Raw genomic sequence first — 23,615 nt, forward strand, 5'->3', positions numbered from 1 at the left:
TTCTGCGGGTCCACTGAAATTCCTTCCTCGTTGACCACGTGCCCTAAGAAAATAACCTCATCCAACCAAAACTCACATTTCTTTAACTTAGCAAATAGTTTTCTTTCCCGAAGTATTTGTAAAACAATCCTCAAATGATGTTCATGTTCAAGTTTATCTTTAGAGTAAATCAAAATATCATCGATGAAGACTACAACAAACTCATCAAGGTAGGTTTTAAAAATTCTATTCATTAGGTCCATAAACGCTGCCGGAGCATTAGTCACTCCAAATGGCATAACAAGAAATTCAAAATGACCATACCTCGTTCTGAATGCGGTTTTCTCAACATCTTCTGCTTTAACCTTCAGCTGATGATACCCAGATCTCAAATCAATCTTAGAAAACACCCGTGATCCCTGCAACTGATCAAATAAGTCATCAATACGGGGTAAGGGATATTTGTTCTTTATCGTTACCTTGTTCAATTCCCGGTAATCAATGCACAGGCGTAAGGTACCATCCTTTTTCTTTACAAATAACACTGGTGCGCCCCAAGGCGAAGTACTGGGCCGGATAAACCCTTTATCAAGAAGGTCTTGCAACTGTTCTTTTAATTCTTTCATTTCGGCTGTAGCCATCCTGTAGGGAGTTTTAGAAATAGGCTGGGTGCCTGGCACAGTTTCAATAGTAAACTCTATCTCTCTGTCTACCAATTCCCCTGGTAATTCATTTGGAAACACATCTGGGAATTCTCTAACAATGGGAATATCATTCAATTCAACATTCACGGATTGTTCAGTCAATACATAACACAAATAACCCTGGCATCCCTTCCTGATCAATTTACATGCTTTCATTGCAGGTATCAAATATGGTGGAGGTACTACCCCATTTCCCACAAACACAATTTCTTCCTGTTCTGGTGGTTTAAACACAACCCTCTTTGTCACACAATCTATAGTAGCACAATATTTGGTCAACCAATCCATGCCTAAAATTACATCGAAGTGTCTAAAGTTTAAGGGCAACAAATCTACATATAGGGTAGCATACTCAATATGCATGTCACAAAACCGATATATATAGTCACATAACACAGATTCCCCCGATGGAGCAGACACACATAACAAATATGGCAACAATTCTAGGGGTCTTTTCAGTCTAGATGCAAATGCATATGTCACAAATGAATGCGTTGATCCAGAATTAATTAACACAAAAGCATCCTGATTACATATCGAGATAGTACCTGAGACAACGGCATTGGCATTCCGTGTATCACCCGGAACGAGTGCAAAGACTCTCCCTTGTCTCACTGTATCCCCAGTAGTAGCAGATCTCAAAGTGTTTCCCGGCTTCGGGATCGATGCAGTGGAGCTAGCAGCTATCTTTCCACTATTCTGATTACAATCTCGGGCTATATGCCCTTGTTTCCCACACTTAAAACAGGCTCCTGATGTACGGTAATAGACTCCACGGTGCTTTTTGCCACAAGTGTTGCACATGGGAGCTGTGTCTCGGGAAGAACCGGAAGTAGTTAAGGAGCCCGTGTTTTGCTTTTTCAAAAATTTCTTCTTCGAAAAGAAGCCTTGTCTTTTGTTGCCTTTCCATTCGGTTGTTGGCTTAGCTTGTCTAGCTATGTTAGCCTCTGATATAATGGCCCGGTCAAGCACCCCAATGTAGGTCTCCAATTTCAGGACATTCACTCGCTCTAGGATGACACTTCGGAGCCCACCTTCAAAATGCCTTGCCTTCTTATAATCAGTGTCAATCACGTGTGGTGCAAACCTGGCCAACTCAGTAAATTTGGCCTCATACTCAGCTACAGTCATGCTATCTTGTTTGAGTTCCATGAACTCTGCCACTTTCCTGTCCCGGACACACTGCGGGAAGTACTTGTCATAGAAGATTTCCAAAAATTTCACCCAGTCAACATCCCTGTGGTTTTCTCGCATCAACATCCACCATCTTCTCGCTTCGTCTTCTAGCATAAAAGTGGCTAGAAGCACTTTCTGTGTATCTGAGCACGGAAATACCTCAAACAGTTTTTCGATCCCAAGAACCCAAGCTTCCGCTTTCAAAGGATCCAGTCCACCATGAAACTGTGGTGGTTTCATTTTCTTGAACTCCTTGGTGAGAGCAATTATCCGATCATCATTTTGATTATCTGGCACGGGCGGTGCCTGAGGTGGAGGTGGTGGGTGTGGTTGCTGCCACTGTTGTTGCCACTCTTGTTGCTGTCTCAAGGCTTCTGCCATTTCCTGAATCAGTCTTTCCATTCTGTCCAGTCTGGCGGCAGAGGATTCCTCTAACTCATCACCTCTGGTTCTCACCATCTGATTAAACTTGCATTATATTCCATACCAAAGGTACACAAGTACACATACACTAAGGAGCACATATTTTCAGATAATTCGTAATGCAAGTAGTTCACAACTTACACATATGATTATTCATAACAAAACATTTAGCATATAATCAATGCTTCCAAACTCGTATTTATCACATGAGTGCATCCTAGATCTTATCTAGACGCTTATTGCTCTTTTTGGACAAGTGTGTGAGTTATTAACTCGTGCTCTGATACCACTCTGTCACGACCCGAACCTGCCCCCGTGGGTTAAGGACGTAACCGGCCAGTAATCATGAGATTACCTACGGCCTCAAACTGTTGTAAACGTATTTTAACAGAGTTAATGGGGGCCAAACGGAAGCAAAATTAAAAACTTTGTCCATAGAGCCGTGCTTATATGCACATCAAACAAACCATACTCAGATACGTTAATAACTCACATCAAAAGTACGGTTTCACCAAATTCATTACAGACAGGATCGTCCAAAACGAGTCAGCCTATAACAGACTATGTACAGACATGCACTAGGTCCTTGCCAACAAGACAAAACATAGGTACATAGTAAAAGGGCAAGGATGGTCTCATGCGCGAGGCACAAGGTTGACTCTCCCAAAACTCCTGTTGTTTCTAGCAGACTTCACTGGGGCTGGGTTTGGACTTCCCTTGGCTCACCTACAAATACATGAATGAGCGTGAGCGATAGCCCAGTGAATAATATCAAATATAACAGTTACATAACAATATGTAGAACAACATGCTCCAAACGGCCTTGGGCCCAATTCATACTTCTGTTTAACAGCAAAATATATATATATAACTATACGAAATGCAAGTCAAGTAACTGTAGTTCCAAACATTCTGGCCTTTGGCCCATCCGGGTTTCCATTCATGGGAAAACGGCCTTCAGCCCATTCGTTCATGTCAAACGGCATTTGGCCCATTCATTCATGTCAAACGGCCTTTGGCCCATTCATTCATGTCAAACGGCCTTTGGCCCATTTATTCATGTCAAAACGGCCTTTGGCCCACTCATTCATGTCAAAACGGCCTTTGGCCCACTCATTCATGTCAAAACGGCCTTTGGCCCACTCATTCATGTCAAAACGGCCTTTGGCCCATTCATTCATGTCAAAACGGCCTTTGGCCCATTCATTCATGTCAAAACGGCCTTTGGCCCACTCATTCATGTCAAAACGGCCTTTGGCCCACTCATTCATGTCAAAACGGCCTTTGGCCCATTCATTCATTTATTCTCGTCAAACCTTTGTCCACAATCCCAATTAACAACTCATAATATTTATAGGGGAACAACAATTGGACATTGACAAGTTTTCAAATATTGATATTACTCACAGTGATCGGCTTGTGGATGCGCCCTGGAGCTTGACCCTACACATTTCATGAATACAAAAGGGTCACTAACGGTTCAATCCGTTCTTTAATTCACATATTCCTCTTTAGGCTATGGTCTTATCTCATTAACTCATTTACAATGCTTAACATATGCCTAAGAGTGCTTACAAGTGAAAGAGAACGGAAAACGAATCACAGAGTGCATGAACAAAATTCCAGGAAACAGGGTCCCCGCTCGAGCGTAAACTTCTCCGCTCGAGCGGACCCTTAAGGCCTGCAGAAGTACTGGTTGCACGAAAGATGCGCTCGAGCGTGGAATAGAGCGCTCGAGCTGAAGGCCTGTCTACGAAAATCCACGCTCGAGCGTGGAGTGTCCCGCTCGAGCGGACATCCAACTCTGCAAAAATGCTGGGAGCACGATTTTCCCGCTCGAGCGGCCATTACCCCGCTCGAGCGGACCTCAAAAATCTGGGTTTCCCAGATCGTGTTCTTGAGCTCCAAATTGGTTTTCCATCTACATTTCTTGCATGCAATGGTTCAAATTACACATTTACACATGCCAACATGCTACTAATGCAAGATTACAACATTAGAAAAGCTCAATTACATGAATTATCTACATGCATGTCCCAAAATATCTCAAACCCGTCATCAACATGCTCAAATTCAAACATTCAAGACTTATACTCCCATGATTTGTACATGCATGTGGGAGATGCTCATCATTCTCAACTTAGATGGTACAAATGGTGATTACAACATGAGCTTTAACCAAAACTCCACATGAATCATGTGTTTCAGGCTCAAACATGCAAATTCAAAGTAATTTCTTACATGCATGAGTTCTAAGACTTCAAACTCAACAAAAATCAACTCATTACATGTTCTTGATCACAAACAACCCTTGAACTTACAAATTACAAGTAAGAGTCCATGAATTCACTTACCTAAGAGCTTCAACACTCAAGCTCTAGCCAAATCCTGAGCTAGATCTTCAAATTCCCAAGTCTTGAGCCCAAATTACACAAATCTCTCCCTTTTTCTCTCCATGGCCGGCCTCTCTCTCACTCTCAATTGTCTAACTCAGATTTTTGAGTTTTAAGAGAGCTAAAGGACAGTGCAATACAAATATACAACAAGCCCCACTAACAAATATTTTAATATAAAATAATGGGGTACTTAATTTATCAATTTAATCAGTTTAAATTGACCAGAATCAAATTTCAATTAAATTTCACCGTAGGCCCTAAAAATTATGCCAACCACAATGGCGTAATCAATTTCGGGTTCCGTGGCCGATAAGGCCCTCAATTAAATTTCCAAAGCAGACTACTCAAACAGATATTCCTACGATGAACAGATAAAATTTCAAACCACATATTTTCACATAGTGGAACACAAAATCATATCAAAATACATAATCACACCATGTTAAGGACCAATTAACATACTACGGAACAGGGGTGTCACACAAACAGTCCATATTTTGTTTGTTTTTTAACAAGGAAAGAATTGGTCTGTGTTGTTTTTATGTTTGATTTTTTTTTTTTTTTAAATTTTCAGTTCAGTATTAGTTTTAGCACCTTATGCACTGAACCAACTGAAACCGACCGTTTTAACATATATTGTATTTATAATATACATATATATAAAATAATATAATAATATTAATAATTATAATAAATTATTAATATCAATTAATTTACCCGATCATCCAATAACCTAAGTTAGTGTGCCCTTATTATATATAATACTAACTCTAACGCACTATTGTTGAAGTCTTAATATTTATTATTAGTTTTTGATTGTATTTTTGTTAATCTAAAAATTGTAAAATATTTATTAAATGGATTGATAGGATATGTTTGAAATGGTTGACAAGTGACTATACTAAAAAATGGCTTAAATTTGAAAGATATTAAACCAATCCAAACGTACCAAACCGAACTATTTCAATTGGTGTGGTTCGGTGCGATTTGATGGGAGAAACGGTCTATATGATATTCAAAATAATAAAATAGACATTATTGATTTGATAAATTTTTTTACCTAAATACCTGTTGGAAAATAATGGTTTTTTGGTGACTTTAATGCAATATTAAAGTGGGTTTCAATCCTCAATTGAGGTGGATTAAAGTGGGTTTAAAGTCTTTGTAGTAAAATCTTTACACCACAAAAAAAATAACAAAAAATCATTAAGATTTGAATGAGAAATTGACTCATTAAGTTGGCCTCATGAAAGAGGTGTTGAGAAATGTATAAAACTTTCTATCCCACATTGATTGTAGAGGAGAGTTGTAATGACCCTAATTTTTCATATATCATTGTTTATTTATTATAATTTATTTTATTTTTAGTTTTATTATTTGCATGATTACATGAGAATTTAATGTGTTATTTAATTAATTTAACGTGATAGTTAATTATATATAATTAATCTGAATATTTATATATTTATATTTTCTATATAAAAAAAAGTGTTTTATATATTGATAAAATATATATCATATTTATCTATGTTGTATTTATGTGGTATTTATAAAATATAATATAATATAAATGTCAATTAGGTTATAAGCATAAGGAAGAAGAAGAAAAAGAAAAAAGAAAGAGAAAGGGCTATGTGTGGCCAGCCGAGAGAGAGAGAGAGAGGAGACGGGGGAAAGAAAGGGTTATGGTTTTATTTTGGTGGCTTTAATTCTTCAAGTGATTCTTTGATTTTTAAAAAAATATTGTGAGCGCAAAATCTATTTTTCTTGATTTATGTTTAATTCGTTATTTTTATTTATTTGATGCTAGTTTGATTTTTTATTTGCATGTAGATGATGAATTGATTTCATTATTTGGTTAGATATGTATGTAAGGTTTAGAGTTTTTACGTATATTTATTTTATGGATGTAATCACACTCATGGTTATATGAAATTAAAATAAACTTAGAACCCATCACTATAAAAAATCAAGTTTTTAGAGACCAAAATTTAGGGAGAAAATTATTTTTTAGGGACCAAATATTTTTGTTGCGAAAAGTGTCGTTATTATATTTTTAACAACAAAAATTAGACATTAGTGATGAAATATTATCCTTTTGGGACCAAATTTTGTCTCAAAAAATAAACTATTTTGAGACTAAATTATTTTGTCCCTAAAAATTTATTTATTAGTGACATTTTCAAAATTTTGTCGCTAAAAGTCTTATTTTGGACTTTTCAGGACGACCTTTTAGCGACTATCCTCATGACGATAGAAATTGGTTCCTAAATGTCTTTTGTAACAAAAATTTGGTCTCTAAAACTCTTATTTATTGTAGTACATATATAATTCCGAATACTCCATCATAACTCAATGGATTATTGTTTTATTTGAGTGTTGGTGAGAAAAAGAATATAAAAAAAGAGGTGAGGATTATGAAATTTATTTGAATGCCTTAGGTTTGGCATTGTAATGTTTGTTTTCATGAGTAGATGAGAGGTTGTGTATATATATATTGTTGCCTTGTTCTCAGGAGTAGACAAATGCTTTGATTTATGCGCGTACGTATATGCTAACCATCCAAGAGTGTGGGTCAAACTCGGGACTAGAGATGGCAATGGATAACCTACCCTGTGGGTATCCATGGAGAACCAACCCATATACATGGGTTTTCCCTTTTTTTTTTTTTATCCGTTGGGTAGAGTAAGTGATATTCTTTAAATATCCACAGGGGATGGGTTGGGGATGGATACCCACTAATTTCCCCATATGTTTTTTTTTTTTTTAAATTCACAACCAAAACTAAATATACATTCAATCTTTTTTCTTTTATTTATTTATTTATTTTTTTCAGGTTCACAACCAACACTTTTTTTTTTTTTTTTTTTAAAGATCCACAATCAAAGCTAAATATACATCCAATCTTTTTTTTTTTTTAATTTTTAAGATTCACAACCAAAGCTAAATATGCATTCAATCTTTTTTTTTTTTTAAAAAAGTTCGCAACCATTTTTTATTTTTTTTTAAGATTCACAACCAAAGCTAAATATACATTCAATCTTATTTTATTTTATTTGGCTCAACAATAAAATCAAATACACATTAATTAACATTGTCACATTATTCTTGTCAAATTTTATGCATATCTAGAATTTTTTAAATTTATTTAAAAAAATTAAGGACACTGTCTAGTGCAGGTTTCGGTTTACTTTTCTATGTTATTTTATTTTGTTATGTATTGTAATTTTCAGAATGGTTTGCTTGTTCTGAAATTTCAATTAACGAGTATGAATCTATTTGTTTTATGTTATCACACAATTTATACAATATATATATATATATATATATATATATATATGAATGTATTTGAAAATAAGGAAATTGTAGAGAATCGAAACAAGCATGAGTTGTGATTGGTTAGAAAGGTTGGGTACAAAGATTTATTTGGTGGAAAAAAAAAAGGGGATACAAAGTCTTACTAAATATTTTTTTTTAAAATAAAAGAATTTTTCTTAGTTATGAACAGATTTAACTGAAATTAGCTTGTTTCCCAATGTTGTGCTTCATTTATTTAGATAGAAAATATTTTTTAATGAAAAATATTTTTTATAAAAAAAATAAAAATATATTTTTTTATATTTGGTGGTGGTGGTGATGGAACGAAGGTGAAAGTAGAGATTATGACATAGTGGTGGGTTGATGGCGGCAGTGATGATGGTAGTGGCTATGGTGATGGTAGTGTGATAGTGAAGGTGAGAATAGTGGTGATGGTGTTGTGAAATTAGTAAAAATTTAATTGAAAAAATATTTTTTGTTTTTTAAAAGTAACAAACAACAAAATTCGTGGGGGACTAAAGGAAGAAGATGGAGGATGGATTGGGTGTGGTAAGGCATAGATATCTTAAAATGAGTGGTTCAGATTTGTTAAAAGGTATATTTAGATTTTGGATAAATTAAAATGAATGGTTCAAATTTGCTAAGAAAAAGACGGTTTAATGTCTAAAATGTCTGTGACTAAGAGATCAACAAACAATTCCTTGGTTATGCCCTAATGCAATTTAATATGGGTCTTATAACACTTTCTTCAAACAGGTTCTTTCACATTTTATTTCTTCAAACAGACTCTTATAACATGTAGGGGAGAGAGTGAGAGTGAGAGAAAGAGAGATGGTTGTAATTTTTTTTTTTAATCTTCCACGTTTTTCTACATTTTTTTTTTCAATTACTAAAACTTATTTGATTGTCTCAAAATTATATATTTGATTATTATAAAATAAAGTTTTTAATTAATTAATTAATGTGTATTTGATTTTGTTGTTGAACCAAATAAAATAAAATAAGATTGAATGTATATTTAGCTTTTGTTGTGAACCTTAAAAAATAAAATAAAATAAAATAAAAAAATAAGTTGTTAACATTAAATATATTAAAAAAAGAAAGAAAAAAGATTGAAGGTATATTTAGCTAAAACCTTGGGAAAAAAAAAAGAAGAAGAAGAAGAAAAGAGAAGAAAAGTTGTTAACATTAAATATATTAAAAAAGAAAGAAAAAAGATTCAAGGTATATTTAACTTTTGTTGTGAACCTTAAAAAAAAAAAAATTGTTAACATTAAATATATTAAAAAAGAAAGAAAAAAGATTGAAGGTATATTTAGTTTTTGTTGTGAACCTTAAAAAAAAAGAAAAAAGAAAAAAAAAAGAGGTGGTTGTTAACATTAAATATATAAAATAAAAATGGGGATTAAAGTGGGTTGGGGAAAATCTAAACCCATTAGGAAATGGGGAGGGTGGTACCCATGGGGAATGGAGAAAATTTATTATAGGGGAATGAGGATGGGGAATTAATATCCACCTCATTAATCCCCTCTAAACGTCCCTGAACGTCTCGGGAGGGAATCCCGTTTTGTTCATTTGGGCTTACTACAGTTTAGACTCAATGTCACGGTCATGTATCTAATCTCGCAGAGTGCAATGCAAGACCGATGAATCATCAAAGAGTCCAAATCCGGCAAATCGTTTTGAAAAACAGATTTTTAGAAAGAAGTGCCAAACATGGACTACTTTGCCAGATACAGAGTGGCCACCTAAATATTTTGTTTTGGGGGAATTTAGGAAACCTTGACTCGTGCCTAAGGCCACGTGTCCGTCATCACCAAAGTTGCATCGGCTCGGGAACTTGGGTACGATTGGGGAAGGTCACTTCGTGAGCACTCCCGCTCGCCCGATCAAAGATCGACCACTACTAAACATGATATCTTGTTTTTGAAAACATATGTGCTCTTATTCCGGTTTATTAGCCTAGAATTGTTACGTGATGCGCACAGCATACAAGTATAGATTAGGTCGCCTGAATTGGAACAAAACATCTCATGTTTGTTTTGAAAAATGGTTTGAAGGTGCTACTCGCAAGTAGGCTAAGATGTGGATTTTGCCACCCTCGGGTGGGCTTAGAAAACATGATTTTGCCATTCTCAAGTGGGCTTAAAACTCTCATTCAATGCATTGTTCCGATTCAAATAACCCAACCTCCACCCACAGGCATTCAGGCAGTTATATCACATAAGCAAATAGCCTCATGGTAAGCATGCTATCATGGCAATCACTCACACGCATGCAAGGATGTTAAAGTATAAACACTCACCGAGTACTCCAAGCCAAAACAAAAACTAGTTAGTAATCAATGCATGATCCTAATTCATGTTAAGATGGCTAATGCAACACATGCAAAATGCAACTCAGATAGGCTCGGCTATTCTAAACATGGCATATGAAATGCAACAGATAACATGTATTCAACTTGGAATTGAAATACAATGCAGTTAGTATGATGCACCGAGCCTAGTGCATGCAAGATAGATGAATGGATGAAAACATGCGAGCATATAGATGCTAATTGAAACATGCCCTAAAACTAACCATCATAAGCTGGTAAATAAAAGGAAGAAAGACGTGGGGTTGGAAGACATACATCATACACACGCACACTTATTACAACATTGCCCTCCTTGGAGGGTCCGAATAGATATTACACAACCAAAATGAATAACTAATTATTACACAACACTAGCTAATTAACAAATTAACTAAGAAAACGAGTAAACTAGCATGCAATGCTATATGAAGTAGACTGCCTCAGCTCTGTTCGGAATGATGAAAGATGCATACATGCTCGAGTCGCCTTGTCGGGAAATCCATCGTGATGCCCCGATTTGCCTCTGTTTACAATTGACCCCGGAACACTGTACACAACTCCATGGGAACTTGTAGGGATACTGCTGACCAGTTTTTGCAAAAGAGGGAGGAATTCCTCGGGTCTTGCAAAATTTGATCATTTGAGAGAAAGAAAGGCATGCTAAGCCCTTAATGAATGATATCATGTTTGTTAGTGTGAGTACTGAAAAGGATCCTGGCTTGGTCCAGATTGGTTCTACACTGTCTTCAGCGCGAGCGATTTGTTGCTTTCTTAAAAAATTTCAAAAAATATTTTGCGCGATCCTGCAAAGACCTGTGTGGAATCGCTCTTGAGATTGTGCAGCTTAGGATCGCTCTCAACCTCAGGACTCGACCCCTTTCTTTCAAACCTCGAACTCGGACTCAGAATGTTCAACGGTCAAACACAATGTGAAGCCTGTGTGGCCAGATTTGAAGCAGCCCATGAACTAGGGCCAAGGAGGTCAAAAATAATCAAAAGAAAGCTTGCAAAGCCAAATAAGAAGCACCCTTCAAACTAGGAAACAAAAATGTCAGATGTGCTCGAAGAGTCAAAAATGGGGTCATTGCTCAAGCTAATGAAGATCGGCAAGAATGCCAAATCCCAGAAGGGAGGAAAGAAGAAAGTATTGCTAAAGGATAACCGAGTTTCTATCCACAACACTAGGGGCAAATTCAGCCCCCCATTGGATGGACTCTTGCATCGTCAGCGAACAACAACCATTCTCTTGGATTTAGATGACTTCAGGATCTCAAAACCATTTGACATGGACTGACATGGACAAAGCTACACTTTTACTCTTGAGAGGCTCGCTGGGCCGAAAACCTAGAAGGGCGACCCAGGCAAAAGTTAGAGCAAGAAAAAGAACAAAAAGAACAAAAAAAAAATGCAAAGAATGAAAAAAAGAAAAGAAGAAAAATGAAGAAAATGAAAAGAAAAGATGAAAAAGAAAAAAGAAGAAAAGAATTGAAAAGAAAAGAAGAACAAAGCTCGCAAGGTTGAAAACCCAGAAAGGGAGGCCTTGGCAAAAGTTAGAGCGCAAAAGGAGAGGTTAATACCCGGGTGTACCTTATCCCCAGAACTACGCAATGCTTGATTCCTATGTTTGGGATACGTAGGCAACTTCATCCTGAAGTCCAGCCGTAAAACACTTCAAATTTGACTGTGTCCATGTGACGGTTCTGGTCTTTGTCTTCTCTGTATCTGAGAATTTGGTTGTAATTGTCACTGTGAGGACTGGTTACCATGTGTTGCGGCGCTATTCAGACTAGGGGCAGCTTTCCGTTGCCGTGCAGTGCTGCGGTGCTATTCAGACTAGGGGCAACTTTCAGTTGCCATGCAGTGTCGTTCAGACAAGGGGCAATTTTTCATTATTTTGGATCTGAGGTTGTGCATTTCAAGAGAAAATTCTGTGCTCGTTGAGCAGTGGCCATTTGTAAAAATTGTTTTGAGAATTTTTAATGAAGTTGACTAATTTTCTCGAAAATTACTCTATTTTTCCAAAACTGGACCATTTCTTGGACCCAAAAAAGGAAATTTTTTAGTGCTCATAACCTGACTTGCATGATTTCAAATCAAAAAATCGAACAAGCATGTTAATCTAACTCTCATTTTGGTCAAAATTGTTTTAGTAGAAAGCCAAAAACAAAAAATGGTCAAAATAATGAACTAGGAGCACAGTTGAGCGAGGTTTTCTGTCTTTTCCCCATTGCCAACATACTCGCCAAGAAGGGTACTCATACCTGCCGGAAAAGGGTACCACTGAAGCTAACTGCAAAAGGGCAGAAAGCTCTCACATCCTTTACGCAGCGAGGTATCGAGCCAAGTGCAAAGCACGAACTGGAATGGATCAAGATATTCCACTCCCTCATCTGGATAGATCTGATCACGTCCAAACTCCCCAGTAGAGCATCGTCAACCGATGTCAGCTGCAGATTTGCTATATACCCAGTTGTAGCGCAACCCCTCTGTGGGAGAAATTCACTGTTGTGAACAAGAACAAGAATATGGTAGAATACCAGGGACAAGAGCCCACAACTTCCTGCTTATCCATCAACCACCCAGGGAAGGGATAAAAAATGAGAGATTGAAGAATAGAGAGATGTGCGCTGAGAGAAAAAATGAGGAAAATGGCTTTTTCAGAAAAACAGAGCTTGAAGGCCGAGTGATGTGAGAATCACAAGTGAGAAAGGGTGAGAAAAAATACTCGGAGAAACTGGCTCCTCATGCACCGAGAGGTATCTTGCCTTTATAACACAGCTGAGTGTTGTGTTTGTGTGTTTTTTTTGTTTCGATTCTTGTTTTGAGTCGTTTGAGTGTCAATAGATGTGTTTAGATTGTTTTACCTTGTTTTTCCTTTGTTGAGTTGTGTTTAGGTTTTTTTACCTTTTGTTTTCCGTTGTTGAGTCGTTTTGGCTGTGGTCAGTTGTAGGCTCAACACCCGGTTGAGAACCCTTTTCTTATCTCACTTTCAAAAAATCGTTTTGTGCTCAAAGTGCCGTGCCATTCTCCACATTTGTGCAAAACAGAATTTGTTCTTTTATAAAACCGCAGGGTTCAACCCAGGTCATATGAGAACAGTAAAAACCAGGACCCATCTGAAGCTATGAAAGTTTCGGGCTGCAAAACAAAAGAAAAGAGGGAAAATTTGGAACGCCTGAGCTTGTTTCAACTTCTGTAAGTTCTGTCACTACATCCCATATGTTCGAAATGAGCTGTGTACTGAATAAATCGAGTACTGTGTTATGAGTTGTGTGTTCAGAGTGAGCAGTGTGCTGTTACGAGCTGTGTGTTCAAAATGACCAGAATACTGTGTTATGAGCTGTATGTTCAAAAGAAACAGAGTACAGTGTTACGAGCTGTGTGTTCAAAATGAGCAGTGTGCTGTATGAGCTATGTGTTCAGAGTGAACAGAATATTGTGTTGATTGTTTCAAAGCCAGAATGGCAATCAGATGTGCTCTTCCTGAGTACCATTCCCTGCCGGAGGCATCTTGGCTGTGTTTGCAATGAGTTCCTAGGGAAAGTTATGAATATGATCAGGACGAAAAATGGCATTTGTGATTTTTACATGCAGATGTTGCTCCTTGTCAGCATTTCAGAACCTTTATACTGTGAGTTGAAGGTAAGTATTCGAAGAATACAAGAAGAGATCCCCGTCAGAGTAAAGCGGTTTACCGCCACTCACTCCATGAGGTGCTTTCTAAAGTGCCGCTTTGTTTGTTTATTGCATTCCCTAAACATGATGCTCTACATTGCTTGTAGCATGTACTGTAACATCGCACCTATTGCGTTTATTTGCATCTTGTGTTATCTTGTATCATTTATCCTTTTACGTCGATCTGCGTTTAGGATCGTTGTCCACCAGGACTTTCTCAGGTTGCGCCGAGCATGCACCTGATAGTTTGTTTCGGACCTCCTCTCACGATTTCAGCGTGGTTAGAGTGTTCCTTTCCTTACACGATTTCAGCGTGTTTGGAATTTATCTCAGGACACCTGACGCGCGGGCCTGGGCGGGTTTTATCTCAAGTTACATTGTAGACGCGGTGGGCAGGTTGCGTTGGACCTCCTCTCACGATTTCAGCGTGTTTAGAATTTATCTCAGGTTGCATTGTAGACGCGCTAGGCGGGTTGTTGGACCTCCTCTCACAATTTCAGTGTGGTTTGAGTGTCTCGTTCCTTACACGATTTTAGCGTGTTTGAAATTTATCTCAGGACGCGTGATGCGCGGGCCTGGGTGGGGTTTATCTCAGGTTGCGTTGTAGACGCGCTAGGCGGGTTGCTGGACCTCCTCTCACGATTTCAGCGTGGTTAGAGTGTCCCGTTCCTTACGCGATTTCAGCGTGTTTGGAATTTATCTCAGGACGCCTGATGTGCGGGCCTGGGCGGGTTTTATCTCAGGTTGCGTTGTAGACACGCTGGGCAGGTTGTTGGACCTCTTCTCACGATTTCAGCGTGGTTTGAGTGTCCCATTCCTTACGCGATTTCAGCGTGTTTGGAATTTATCTCAGGATGCTTGATGTGCGGGCCTGGGCGGGTTTTATCTCAGGTTGCGTTGTAGACGCGCTGGGCGGTTTGTTTTGGACCTCCTCTCACGATTTTAGCGTGGTTTGAGTGTCCTTTTCCTCACGCGATTTCAGCGTGTTTGGAATTTGACTTAGGTTGCGTCGTATGCGCGCCTGATTGTTTGTTTTTCCTCCTCGCATGATTCCAGCGTGGTTGAAGTATTTTTCTCTTTGCATTCACCATTGCATTTTGCATGCATTGCATCGTGCTATCTTGCGCACCTTACCTGCACTCATTAGTGCATTGTTCGCGCTTTCTTGCGCACCTTACCTGCACTTGTTAGTGCATTGCATTGTTCGCTCTTTCGTGCGCATCTTACCTGCACTTGTTAGTGCATTGCTCGTGCTTTCTTACGCACCTCACTTGCACTTGTTAGTGCATAGCATCACACTGTCTTGTGCACTCTCTGGTATGGGAGACCTTAAATCCTGCATCTTTATTCGCAATGTCTTGTGCACTCTCTGGTCTAGGAGACCTTAAATCCTCTAAAGGTGCAATTCCTTTGGTGTTTGTCGTGCCCGAACAACTTCCAGTGGTCTGGTATAGCCACCTGCCTGTGTTTGCAGTGAGTTCCTAGGAGACCAACTGAGACGGTGGAAACTAGAGTTTGAATGGCTCATGCCTAGAACGCAAAGGCTCTGGATTTCCGAGACTAAAGTCTGGTTTAAATACCCAGGGGTATATCCTCAGCTTGAAATCTGTATGGCAGCCCCATAGATTGAGATAGCATGTGTAGGCGCCTCAATTCTGGATACTGAACCAACCTAGTCTATCACCCTGTTAGAGAATAGGAAAAGTTGTGACCATAGTCAGGGAGAAAAGTAGTACCTGTGGTTCAACCGAGAAGAATGGGAAGATTCCCACATCAACATAAGGTAGGACATTGTCGAGGTAAGTCATTGCCAATTGCCCCTGTAAGGTACCTTCACCTCTTAGCTATTACATTGCATTTTAGCCACTACATTACAGTGCATTGCATAAATCCTGAATTTTCAAACCGGCTTCGCTTAGCTTATAAGTCCAATTACCAAACCGGCTTCGCTCAGCGTATAAGTCCAATTATCAAACAGGCTTCGCGACAGCGTATAAGTCCAATTATCAAACCGGCTTTGCGAAAGCGTATAAGTCCAATTTTCAAACCGACTTCGCGAAAGCGTGTAAGTCCAATTTTCAAACCGGCTTCGTGTGGCGTATAAGTCCAATTATCAAACCGGCTTCGCGAAGCGTATAAGTCCAATTATCAAACCAGCTTCGCTTAGCGTATAAGTCCAATTTTCAAACCGATTTCGCGTAGCGTATAAGTCTAATTTTCAAACCGGCTTCGCATAGCGTATAAGTCCAATTATCAAAATCTTCCTGCATAACATTTTGCATCCTGCCCCTGAACTACGCTGGTTTGATTCCTTGCAAAAGGATACGTAGACAGCCTGCGGGTTCAACCAACTGTATCCGTATTTTGTTTATTTGTCCAAGTCTTTGGCCTTGTCAAAAATGGGTCGTCTTTGGGCTTTGACATTCACTCCCGTCACTTCTTAACTTCCGAGTTCTGTCAAAGAGGGGCAACTGTTGACACCCCATTTTTGACCGCCCTTAAGACTTGGGCACTATTAACGGTTTACTCAGTGATGAAGGTGCGCAGGGCAAAGGTTCAGTTTCTTCGACAAGGACAGAGTCAAATCTCAACTTCATACCCCTTTTGGACCAAAACAATCTTGATCAAAAGATTTTAGACCTTGAAACCCTCTCTTTCAAAATATTTTGAAAATAAAGTTCTTACGATATTCCGACGCTCGCATTTCGTTAAATGTTGAGCTTTTCGGTAAACCGAGCAAGGACAAAGTATAAATGAATGAAAGAGAGATGAAATCTTTGAAAAATATTTCAAAACACTTTGTTTAGGGGTTTGGAATTAAAAAAAAAAAGAAGAGGAAATGAGAGAAGAAAACTAGTTTGGTTGTTCGGCATGAATTCGGGTAGGACCAAAACTATGCGGCTTCACCAAAACAGGCATAACTTTTTCACAGTTGGAATTTTTATGCAAGGCTGGTGCCATTGGAAAGATAACTTCCGGGGCTTCAATTTGGACGCAAGAATAACCTGAAAAGGAGTTCAGATGAAGGAGTTATGGCCATTTGAAGTTGGACTTGAAAAGCAGAATTTTCCTACCGACCAGAAAAACTAGCTGGCCGACCAGAAAAGGTGGCTGGCCGACTACTTTCTCCTGAAAAAGTGGTCGGCCGACCAGAAAAAGTTGTCTACAGGTCCCAAACTCAGATATTTATCCTCCAGCTGTCTTCCACAACCTCCAGTTGTCCCATAGACAGATATTTTCGAGCCAACTCTCATTTTTGCTATATATGAGGCTATATCTCTCATTTTCAAGGGACAATCTTCTTGGAGAAACTTGGGAGCTTCTCACTCTAAAAAGTCTCTCTCTCTCTACAACTTCTAGGGCTGAATCTCTGCCCCTCTCTCTATATACTCCACTCCCTTGCCCATTTTGTGCATAGAAGTGCTTGAAAGTGAAGAAATGCTTCTAGTTTGCCTAGGCATCCTTTATCAAAGTTAACCACCATTGGGCTGAGGTTCTTTGAGGATCATTTTGAGCTTCAAAAGCTAGTCTTGGCCCAGATTTTGGGCTGGTTTTGCAGTGCTTTAAGGGTAACCCTCTTTTTTCCCCTTTTAAGCTCTATTTTGACTACACTTTACATGCTTATTTTGGATTAACTTTCAACTGAAAAAGCTTTATTTTTGTGTACTTAACATGTTTGTTTAAGGCCCTTTTGGTGTAAAGGGTCTTCTACCATCTTGCATGCTTTATTTGGCCTTGTTTTGTGCCATGCCATAAGGCCTTTGATTTAATCTTTGCTTGCCCTTTTAGCCACTAAAATCCAGTGGATTTTCAGTGGTTGGCATGTAGTTTTGAGGCCCTAAATCAGAGAGGGGTGACCCCCTCTCTTCTTGCTTCATTTACTTGTGTTTTTGGCCTATCAAAGGAGCATATATTTTCATACTTCCAAGGCTTGGTTCATGCCCTTTTTGGTGACTTTTAGGGCCACCTAGACTTTTTCTAGGGTTGGTTTGGTCACCTTGAGTTTTCCTCTTGCATGTGTAGAGTAACCCCCTTTTTGGCCTATCAAAGGAGCATGTCATTCTAGCATGTTTTGACTATGTTTCAGTGGGTTTTTGGCCATCATTTGGCATGCCATGACTCTGTTTTTAGCTGGTTTGGTAGCCTCTCACATGTTTCATATGCTTGTAGTGCAAATCATGTTCACTAGCATAGAATGCATGATGTTTTGGCTCACTATGCTAGCATATTTTGGCCATGCACTAACATGATTTTGTTCATATTTTGGGTTGCCCTATCTCTTTTTTGAGGTCCCTTGGTCGAATGATGCTTGCCAGGCATGGTTATAGTGTAATAGCTTTGACTAGCTTCAAGTTTTGAGGTCCCTTGCATGCTTAACTTGAGGTGTTTTTCATGTTTTGGCATCATTGAGCATGATATTTCAGAGCATATAAGGTTGCCATATTCTCATGTTTATCACTTCTTCAATGTGTTTGAGAGTTGTGCTTGTATGCCCTGTTTGTGAGCCATTGCATGAGCTTCATTTTTGTGCCTTTCAAGCCATCATCCCAACTCATTTTTGCTACTATTTTGGCCTGCATAGGGTCTATTTGGGGTTGGTTTGGTCATTTGGACATTGCATTGCATACCTCTAGTATGATGCACTTCACTAGTTTCGGTGCTTGAGTCTTTCAAAATGCATTGCATGAGTTGTTTGCATGATTCGGAGACATTTTTTTATGCCATTTAAAAGCTGGAACATATGCCATTGCATTCCATGTTTAACCTTTTCAATACTCTTGGAGAGTTGTATCTTGTGCCTTAGGCTTGGAGCCCTTGCATTGTACATGCTTGCATGTGTGTTGTTGCCTTGATTTCATCACTATGGCCACTGATTTGGACATGGCTGAGGCTTATCCATCTCGGTTTAAGTCCATTTTGCATTGAGTATGCCATGTTGTCGCATGATTGATCATTGCATTGCGCATGCCTTGTTCATTTTATTGTGTATGTTAGTTTCCACGTGCATTGTGTATGCTAAGTGTCATGTGCATTGAGTATGCCATTGTTAGTTCATAGCATTGTGTATACTAGTTGCATGTTTGCATGATATCCCTAGCATGTTTGCATGACTTAGTTGCATTGCATTAAGATTGCATGCTAGAGTTGCATTTGTGCATGCATTGTTTCTTGCATTGTGTTTGGGATAGGAGTTAGCCCAAACACGGGAAACGAGAGACGTTTCATACTCGAAGTGATGAAACGTGCCTCAATTCCCGGTCACCGACACTCTTGACTACCCATGACGGAGTTGTTGGCTTTAGGTGTTTGTATGTGCATTCATTTTACATTGAGTCGTGCAATTCGACTCCTCGGTCATCATGGATCGAGATACGTGATTGATGGCCCGAGGATCAAGAACTATACTCCCTTGAGCTCATGTAATGATGGGGAGCATAGTTGTGCATACATTTGTTGCAAAATACTTTGTCATGCCTCTCTCTTGCCCTCTGTTGCAGAAAACCAGAAACCAGGAGAAGAAACTGGTCGGCCAACTAGATTTAGTGGCAAGCCGACCACTTTTTCTGGTTTTCACCACAAAAGGTGGTCTCCAAGGCCAATAATTGGTCGGTAGCCTTCCCACAGATTCCCAGGGTGGAGTTTCATCTCTCTGGAGCTTTGTGCAAGTTTCTGAGATCAATTGCAAACAAAAGCGAGTTGGGGCATTGCGATGGATTTCCCGGCAAGGCGATTCGAGCATGCATGCATCTTTTGTCATCCAAAGCAGAAATGAGGCAGCCCATTCTATGTAGTTTGCATGCTAGTTCAACTGCTTACTTAGTTAATTTGTCAATTGATTAGGGTTATGTATTAATTAGCTGTAATTTGTTATTCATTCTGGTTGTGTAATAACTAGTTTAATTAGATTAGCTAGTTGGTTCTGTATTATTCATTCGGACCCTCCATCGAGAGGGAAAATTTTGTGATAAGTGTGCGTGTGTGTGATGTTATAGACACCTCATTTTTGACCGTCCTCAAGACTTGGACGTCACCATTGGAACACTCGGTGATCCTCTTTGTTTGTATTCCGTCTTGAGTTCCCGAAAGTCTTGGCTGTGCGCCTTGCCTCAGGATCTCTCGACTCGACTGTTCCGTGTTTGGTTTTGGCACCAAAAACTTGTGTTTTTGCCTTGAAGGGCGGGGAATGGCTTGTTAGCCATCCCCACATTCCACCGGCCTTCCCCTAGCATCACCGACTGTTTATGGGTGCCACCGGCCATGGTTTCTTAAAATCAATGGCCAGTCGGCACTATATTTGGCCGGCCGGCACTTTATTCTGCCGGCGACCTCTTTTGCTGGCCGGTGTAACTCCTCTGCACCCTTGAGGCATGGTGCATGCCAGCTGTGCCAGCTGGAATGCACCATCACTCCTCTCCGTGCAGTTTTTGGCTGGTGTGAACCTTTGAGCCCCCTTTCCCTTTAGAAGCTTGAACCCTTTGGCGAAGCTTCTTGGGGAAGCTTGGCCAGCTGTTCTAGCTTCTCCAAGAAGCCAAGACTCCTTTGCACCCTTTGCCCCTTTTATCTAGCTTCTTGGAGAAGCCTAGAACCTTGGCCTTTGCCTATATAAAGCACTCATCCGCTCCCTTTGTAAAAGGTTGGAGCTTTTGAATCAAAAAACCAGAGCTTCTATATCTATATATCTGATATATCATCCTCTCTCTCTATATCTCCCTCTCTCTCATCCTTAGGGTGTGTTTGGAAGCCTAAAAGTGCATTTTGACCTTACTTTTGCACTAACACACACACCATTACACCTTGCTCCGAGATTGAGAGGTATTGAGGGTTGTTTGTTAAGGTTTTGGACTGATTTTGATCAGTAGGGAGTGGTTGGATCATCTGTTCTTCAAGGTTTCTTCAAGGGTGAGACATTTGCTTTAGTTTCCCCAATCTTGCACTAGTTTTCTACCTGTCTTGCATGCTGATTTAGGCTTTGTGTATAACACGGAAAATTCTTGTATTTTCCTGCTTAACATCTTTCATTAAGGGTGTTTTGGCATTGGGGGTCGAACTCCTCCCCTTAGGCCTCTTTTGGCCTATTTTGGTGCCCTTTTCTTTAAGTTTTGTTTACTTTGTTGTGTTGGTCTTCTCACCACTGAAATCCAGTGGATTTTCAGTGGTGATGGAGTGATTTTGAAGTCTTGTGTAGGGGAGGGACACCCCTCTCCCTTTTGTCATTCTTTTACCTTTGTTTTGGCTTAAAAGGGCAACATGCATGCTTGGTTGTTTTGGGTCCCATCTCAGAGGTTTTTGGGTGCCTATTAGTCATGTTATATCTCTGTCTTTGGTCGGATTTGTAGCCCTTAGCATGCATCTTGTACTTGCTTTGTAATTCCTTATCTTGCCTAGAAATGTGCCATGTGTTTAACCTAGCATATCTTCATGATTTGGCTTAGCTTATTGAAGCTTTTGGTCATGATTTGTCATGCTTTAGGTCTGTTGGCCACTGTTTTTGTCATGTTCGTCGTGTTTTGCATAGCTCCTTTGCATTCTAAAACTTTGGCCTTGAGCAAATGAGTCACTAGCATGCTTTAGTTGGGTTGTTTCTATGATTTGGAGTCATTTCATTTGTCATTTCAGTCCCTAATCCATGCTTGTATGCCCACATTCATCATCACTTTCTTGCCTTGCAAGGTTGTCCTTTTGTGCCTTGGAAAATGGTCATTGTGCATGCCTATGTGTTTAGACATTAGGCTGCCATATCAGTGGATTTTGAGGCCCCCTTTTGCATGCTAGAACTCTGTTTTGCATTGAAAAATTCATGCCATGTTTGCTTGGGATAGGTATTGAGTGAGGCTCCCTTTTGGTGGCCTTGAATGCCCTTGTTTTGGACTCATTCCTTGGCATGTTTTGACCTTGATCTATGCATGCTTTAGTCCTGTTTTGGAGTCCCTTGGGACTGTTTTAGTTCATTTTGGTCCTTTAAGGTTTGGTTGACATAGCTTTGGTTTGACCCCCTTTATTGGCTTCAAGTGTTGGTCATTGTTGCATGCCTTACTTGCATGTTTTGTTTGATTTGGCATTATCCTCTATTCATTTTCAGAGCTTAGCATGTTGGTTTAACGCCCATTTATATTTCCTTTAAGTATGCTTAGAGTTGCCTCCTTTCATGCTTAGGTGATGGACCTGACGTGTGCACACTTGCATGCATCATTTGTGCTCTTGTACATCATTTTGGCCTCTGTTTATGACAAGGTTGAGGTCTGCCATTTATGGTTTAAGTCCACCATTGCATGCTTATCATATGCTTGTTGCTTATTTGGCTCATTACATGTTGTCCCATGCTAGCCTTAGGGCATATTTGTCCATGTTTGCATTACATTTGCATCTCATATGATTAGCACTTTGCATACTTAACATGATAGGTTGCATCACGTTTGACATGTTTTGCATCTTAGCCTCATGTTGCATAACTTGAATCACAAGTGCATACATGCATTACATTGTTTGGTTTGGGGTGTCAAACCAAACTTGAGGGATGAGGGGTGTTTGTACTTCGAGTAACAAAACACACCTCAACCCTCGGTCACCGAGGCCCTTGACTTTGGCATGATAGGATCTTGGTCCTCATTTGTGTGTTGCATGCATTTTTACATTGAATTGCAACCTTGGCTCCTTAGGCTATCATGCATCAAATGCACGATTGATAGCCCGAGGGTCAAGGGCCATACTCCCTTGAGTCCGTTACATGATTGGGAGAGTAGACATGCATACACTTGCTTGAAATTCCATGCCATACACTGTCTGTCCTTGTTGTTGTCAAAAACCAGATTCTGCAGGGATTTTTGGCCGACCGGTAGTATATAGTGCCGACCGGCCATTGGTGAAGGGCCGATTACTTCATCAGTAGCCGATGGATATTTTCAATGGCCGGTGGACATTTCCTCCAGCCGATGGTGTTCCACAGTGTTCAGGGGACCTGTCCCAGAACTTTGGCAATTTTCAGAGAAGCAGGGCAGTGTAAACAGAGGTGGTAGTGGTATGGTACGGACTTTCCGGGCGAGACGGGTTCGAGCACGCATCATTCGCGTATCCCGAGGCGGGGGCTGTGGCCACCTGTCTTTTTGCATTCATTCAGTTAATTAATTAGAAATTCTGTAATAATTAATGTATTATTTATTCGGACTGTAATATTTATTTGGACCCTCCGAGCGAGGGCAATTGTGTAATAAGTGTGCGTGAGTGTGTGTATGTCTTCCAACCCCACGTCTTTCTTCCCTTTTATTTACCCGTTTATGATGGTAGACTAGGGCATATTTAAATTAGCATACCTTATGCTATGCATGCATGCATTCATACATTTGTCTTGCATGCACCGGGCTCGGCACATCATTCTAACTGCATTTTTATTTCAGTTCCAAATTGAATACATGATAGTTGTAGCATTTCACATGTCATTGTGTATTAGCCGAGCCTATCTTAGTCGCATCTTGCATGTGTTGCATTAGTCATCTTAACATGAACTAGGATCATGCATATGATTACTAACTAGTTTTTGTTTTGGCTCGGAGTACTCGGTAAGCATTTATGCTTTAGCATACTGCATGCGTG

Source organism: Camellia sinensis, chromosome 8 (assembly GCF_055761805.1).
Source record: "Camellia sinensis isolate YWXY chromosome 8, ASM5576180v1, whole genome shotgun sequence".
NCBI lineage: Eukaryota > Viridiplantae > Streptophyta > Magnoliopsida > Ericales > Theaceae > Camellia > Camellia sinensis.